We start from the raw sequence: 6,767 nt of genomic DNA, 5'->3' as shown, positions 1-6,767 counted from the left end.
ATGTCAATATATGCATTATATCCTTTATCACATATGTAATGTTTAAATCTATTCCTATATGCAAAAGAAGATGAAAAACTATCCTCGCGGTTTGTCGCTGGACGGGTCAAAACACTGAATACATAACTATGGAATAATCAGGGCTAGATGTAAAGATAAATAAGGCTGGAAAGCCTTTGATTAAATAAAAAACACAAACAAGTCTGTTTTATGAACGACAATGTCATACCCGTGTTCTTTTATTCGGACTGCCAGCTTATGTGACCCGGACAGTAAGGTTGACAACACAATCTTTATAGAAGTCAATACCTCCATATGCCTGATTATTTTTATACCTTGGCAACTCATTGTCAAATAACCGAGCTGGTTTAAATTGAAACCATACTTATAGTTAGATTTGAGACAACAAAAAACCAGTAAAACAAAATAGTATGCTTCAAACGATGTAAATCAAGCATTAAGAATAATTTGGAGGCTTCTGATTCGAATACGATCAGTAAACCAGACCAAAGGGGTTAAGCTAGGATTACAATATGATCATGTAGCCCCCATTGGTTTTGGCGTTGCGCCGATCAAGAGGGTCCCGACAGCTATGTTCTCTTTGGTTCAAATACGACCTATGTTTCAACAGGAAGCCCCTGAATGACCTTGAGAGTTTTTTAACGACGCTGATTCGAATACAATCAACGTCGGGCCCAAAAAGGGGTTGAGGTATGATTCGAATACGATCAGGAAGCCCCCTAGTGAGTTTGGCAGTGTGCCGATCAAAAGGGTACCAACAGCTATGTTCTCTTTGGTTCGAATACGACCTATGTTTGAAAAGAAAGCCCCTAGTGACCATAAGGTTTAACGGCTAGATTCGAATACGATCAGACACCAACTGGTCGTTTAATAATTAAAAAAATAAAGATATGTGATCATTGAGGATGAAAAGGACAAAGGTCCTGCTTTATTACTTATCATAATATATACAACGTCCAAGTATGTGCATTATGAGAGCCGGTGGCTCAAGTGTAGTAAGGCCGAAGATGAGCAATATTCCACGGCCGACGGGTCTCTTCCTCCGACTTACGTGAGTCTTTATGCTCTCGAACATCGATAAGGTTATATGACCCGTTGTTCAAGTTCTTGCTGACCACAAAGGGTCCTTCCAAAGGCGGGGATAGCTTGTGCGCATCAGTTTGATACTGGATGAGCCGGAGCACCAGGTCACCTTCTTGAAAGGTTCTAGACTTAACCCGACGACTATGATAATGGCGCAGGTCCTGTTGGTAAATTGCTGAGCAGCCCGCTGCCAAGTCTCGCTCTTCCTCTAACAAGTCAAGCGCATCCTGACGGGCTTGTTTGTTATCAGCTTCAACATAAGCTGCCACACGGGGCGCATCATGATGGATGTCACTAGGCGGGACTGCTTCTGCTCCATAAACCATGAAGAAAGGCGTATAACCCATAGACCTGTTAGGGGTGGTATTGATGCTCCATAGTACCGAGGGTAACTCCTCTACCCAACAACCCGGCGTCCATTGTAAAGGAACCATAAGCCGGGGCTTGAGACCTTTTAAGATTTCCTGATTTGCTCTCTCAGCTTGATCATTGGATTGAGGGTGAGCTACTGAAGAAACATCCAGCCGGATACGCTCACGTTGACAAAATTTCTCCATAGCGCCTTTGGACAGATTAGTACCATTGCCAGTTATAATGCTGTGTGGAAAGCCAAAACGAAAGATCACCTTTTTCATGAACTGAACCGCCGTGGCTGCATCACACTTACTAACCGGCTCTGCCTCAACCCATTTTGTGAATTTGTCAACTGCCACCAAAAGATGTGTCTTTTTATCCTTGGATCTTTTGAAAGGTCCAACCATATCAAGCCCCCAAACTGCAAACGGCCAAGTAATTGGAATCATCCGTAATTCTTGAGCCGGTACATGCGCTCGTCGTGCAAACTTTTGACACCCATCACACCTACTAACCAGATCATCCACATCAGCGTCAGCCGTTAGCCAGTAAAAGCCGTGACAGAAAGCTTTGGCCACAAGAGATTTTGAGCCGACATGGTGGCCACAATCTCCTTCATGGATCTCACGAAGAATTTCTTGACCTTCTTCAGGAGAGACACAACATTGAAATGCTCCGGTGACGCTGCTATCATACAACTCACCATTGGAAATTGTCATTGACTTAGACTGCCGGGTTATCTGTCTAGCCAAGGTTTCATCCTCTAGCAACTCGCTCATGGTCATATAAACCAAATACGGTACTGTCCAATCTGGAATGACATGAAGAGCCGCCACTAACTGTGCCTCCGGGTCTGGAACGGCCAAATCTTCCTCTGTAGGCAACTTGACAGAAGGGTTATGCAGAACATCTAAAGAAGTGTTAGGTGGCACCGGCTTACGCTGAGATCCCAACCAGCTTAAAGCATCGGCCACTTTGTTTTTTCTGCGGTCAATGTGCTCCACTTGATAACCCTTGAAGTGTCCAGCAACAGCGTCAACCTCACGGTGATAAGCCGCCATGAGAGGGTCCTTGGAGTCCCACTTGCCTGATACCTGCTGAGCCACCAAATCTGAGTCGCCAAGGCACCGTACCCGGCTTAAACTCATTTCTTTAGCCATTCAAAGACCATGGATTAAGGCCTCATACTCTGCTGCGTTGTTAGTACAAGGAAACATCAATCGCAACACATAACAAAACTTGTCACCTTAAGGAGAAGTTAAAACAACTCCAGCCCCCGAGCCTTCCAACTGTCTGGACCCGTCGAAATGAATTGTCCAATATGTGTTGTCTGGCTTCTCTTCAGGTATCTGCAACTCCATCCAATCGTTAATGAAGTCCACCAGTGCTTGAGACTTAATGAAAGTACGTGGCACATACTTTAAATTATGAGACGCACGCTCAATGGCCCACTTGGCGACTCGTCCTGTGGCTTCTCTATTTTCAATAATATCTCCTAAAGGAGCAGAGCTAACCACCGCGATAGGATGACCCTGAAAGTAATGCTTAAGCTTCGGGTTTGCCATGAACACCCCATAAACAAGCTTCTATCAATGCGGATATCTTTGCTTGGATTCAATGAGCACCTCACTGACATAGTAAACCGGCCGTTCAACCGGATGTTCCTTGCCAGCCTCTTTGCGCTCTACAACAATGGCCACACTGACAGCACGCGTGTTAGCAGCCACATATAACAACAGTGGCTCCTTCTCAACAGGAGCAGCAAGAACCGACGGTTCGGCGAGCTGTCTTTTCAGATCATCAAAGGCAGAATTAGCAGCATTACTCCATAAATAATCATCCATCCTCTTCATCATTTGATACAACGACATAGCCTTCTCACTCAACCGGCTTATGAACCGGCTTAAAGCTGCAACACGACCCGCCAGCTGCTGAACGTCATTGATGCACGCCGGCTTAGCCAAAGATGTAATTTCCTTAATTTTCTCCGGGTTAGCCTCAATGCCTCTGTTAGACACCAAAAACCCCAAAGCTTGCCAGCTGGGACCCCAAGAACACACTTGGCCGGGTTGAGTATCATCTTGTAGACCCGGAGGTTATCAAAGGTTTCCTTCAGATCATCTACCAAGGTTTCCTTTTCTGTAGATTTCACCACTATGTCGTCCACGTAAGCATGAACATTACGTCCAATCTGATTATGAAGGCAGTTCTGCACACACCGCTGATAAGTCTCCTAGGCACTCTTAAGCCCAAAAGGCATAGACACATAATAGAAGGCTCCAAACGGAGTAATGAAAGCCATCTTCTCCTGGTCCTTAACTGCCATTTTGATCTGATGATAGCCAGAATAAGCATCCAAAAAACACAAATGCTCACAACCCGCCGTAGCATCAATGATTTGATCAATACGAGGGAGAGCAAAAGGATCAGTCGGACAAGCCTTGCTTAAATCTATGTAATCCACACACATACGCCAAGTGTCGTTCTTTTTGAGCACCAGCACCGGGTTAGCCAACCACTCTGGGTGAAAAACTTCAACAATAAACCTAGCCGCCAAGAGCCAGGCTACCTCTTCTCCAACAGCCTTGCCCCTTTCCTCGTTGAACCGCCGAAGAAACTGCCTGACCGGATTAAAACTTGGATCAATATTGAGAGTGTGCTCAGCGTGTTCCCTCGGTACACCCGACATGTCAGAAGGTTTCCATGCAAAGATGTCCCGGTTCTCATGGATGAACTCGATGAGCGCGCTTTCCTATTTGGGATCCATGTTTGCACTGATAATGAATTGTTTGGATGAGTCACTAGGCACAAAGTCAATCATCTTGGTATCGTCAGCTGACTTAAATTTCAATGCCGGCTCATGCTCAGTAGTTGGCTTCTTCAAAGATGTAATGTCCGTCGGGTCAACATTATCCTTGTAAAACTTCAATTCCTCTATTACACAAACAGATTCGGCATAAGCAACATCACCTTATTCATATTCCAAGCCTATCTTCCGGCTCCCATGCACAGTGATGGTGCCCATATAACCCGGCATTTTAAGTTGCAGATAAACATAACACGACATCGCCATGAACTTAGCATAAGCCGGCCGTCCAAACAGAGCATGATATGGGCTTTTGATTTTGACCACTTCAAAAGTTAACTTCTTAGCCCTAGAATCATGCTCATCTCTAAAGGCGACTTCCAGTTCAATCCTACCAACTAGATATGCCGACTTACTAGGCACTACTCCATGGAAAATAGTGTTGGACGCCCTAAGACTTTTGTCAGTTAACCGCATCTGACGGAACGTCTCATAATAGAGTATGTTGATGCTACTGCCTCCATCCATGAGTACTTTAGTGAATTTATATCCACCAACCTGACGCGCCACCACCAACTCCAGATGACTCGGATTATCAACCTGGGGAGGGTGATCTTCCCTACTCCACACAATAGGCTGCTCAGACCATCTCAAATAACATGGAACCACCGGCTCAATAGCATTCACAGCTCACTTATGAAGTATCTGTTCCCTTTTGCATAAACTGGTGGTGAACACCTGGTACTGCCCACTGTTTAGCTGCTTTGGGTTACTCTGATACCTGGATTGCTGCTGCTGTTGATTACCTTGGCCAGATTGCTGATTATAGCTGCCTTGATTGCCTTGAGGGCCCTGGCCATGGAAACCTCCACCACTTGAGCCACCGCCCGGGCCGTGAAAACCGCCACCACTTGAGTTGTCGCCCGGGCCATGGAAACTGCCACTGCCTGAGCCACTGCTAGGTCCATGATTACTGTCGAACATGTTCGAATTCTTGAACGCCTTCATGATCGTAGAGTCTTTCCATAAATGGGTGGCCGGCTTCTCCCGGGTGCCGTGTCTCGGACAGGGTTCATTTAGCAATTGTTCGAGGGTGGGATCTAACCCGCCTGACCGAGGAGGTGGCCTCCCCTTACACCGTTGATTGTTTCCATGTGCGTTGGTGTTAGCCACAAACTCCAGACTACCATCAGCCTTACATTTATTGTTACCTCCTAGATTTGCCGGGTTATGTTGGTGACCCTTGCCGTTGCCGTTCTTCTTTCCCTTCCCTGTCTTCTCTTCGTCAGATGCGGGATCCTTGGTACTATCAGAGTCGGCGTATTTGACTAGAGCCGCCATCAGCTGGCCCATGTCATTACAATCACGCTTGAGCAGCCCAACTTCTGCTTCAGAGGTTCAAAATGGAAATTTTTCTCCAACATTAAGACCGTGGAGCCGGCATTCATCTTATCAGATGAATGTATTATTTCCTTCACCCGGCGCACCCAATGGGTCGTGGATTCACCTTCCTCTTACTTGCAGTTAGTCAAATCCACAATCGACATGGGTTGTTTGCATGCATCTTTGAAGTTCTGAATGAACTGGACTTTTAACTCTGCCCACGAGCCGATGGAATTGGGTGGCAAACCCTTTAACCAAGTGCGAGCTGTTCTATCTAGCATCATAGTGAAGTACTTGGCCATTGTTGCATCACTGACCTCCAACAATTCCATGGCCATCTCATAACTTTCAATCCATGCCCCGGGCTATAAGTCGGCTGTGTAATTAGGCACCTTGTGTGGCCCCTTAGAGTCCTTTGGCAAACGCTCATTATGCAGAGCCGGCACCAGACAAGGGACACCTCTGTCCTTGTGGCCACACCTGCTTCAATAGAGGCCGCTGGATAAACCGGAAAAGCCTGGTGAGCCACCTGCTCAGCTACCTGTTGAACCACCCACTCAGCCTCTTGGCGGATCCTCTCCTGGTCTACCAGGTTAAGAGCTCCATCATGTGTCGGGTCATACCTGTGTGGATGGTTATGGCGCTGAGCATTGCTTGACATGGCCGTTGAATCCATATGCCTGCTATAGCTTGGCCTCCGGCATGGGCAAGGGGTTGAATGAATCCTATCTCAACTATAAGAATATGACTCCTGCTGTGCCGGAGCTGTCTGAAGAAGATCTCTGACCCTTCGTGTTTCGATCGCCGTCAGGGAATCGCCTTCCACTGGGAGAGCCGCCAGACGTGCCGATGCAGCAATCAGATTCTCCAAAGGGTTAGAAAAATGACCCAGTGGTGTTGGTGTATAACGAGGCAGAGTCGTATTCACCCGAGGGCGTTCCATAGCTCGCGGCTGAGCCGGCCTCCCAGCCCCGGGTGTTGTGACCCGGTTTGCCTCCGGTGGGTTACTGGGACCCGCCCCGGGTGTGTGGAAAAGATTCATAGGATCATAAGTTAGGGGCAGACGTGATTGAGTCTTTTGGTGCCTTCTCCTCCTGACCTCGTTTGACGCGTTTAGATT

Source organism: Triticum aestivum, chromosome 6A (genome assembly GCF_018294505.1).
Source record: "Triticum aestivum cultivar Chinese Spring chromosome 6A, IWGSC CS RefSeq v2.1, whole genome shotgun sequence".
Classification (NCBI taxonomy): Eukaryota; Viridiplantae; Streptophyta; class Magnoliopsida; order Poales; family Poaceae; genus Triticum; species Triticum aestivum.
The sequence above is the reverse complement of the archived record's forward strand: the minus strand, read 5'-3'. Positions refer to the sequence as shown.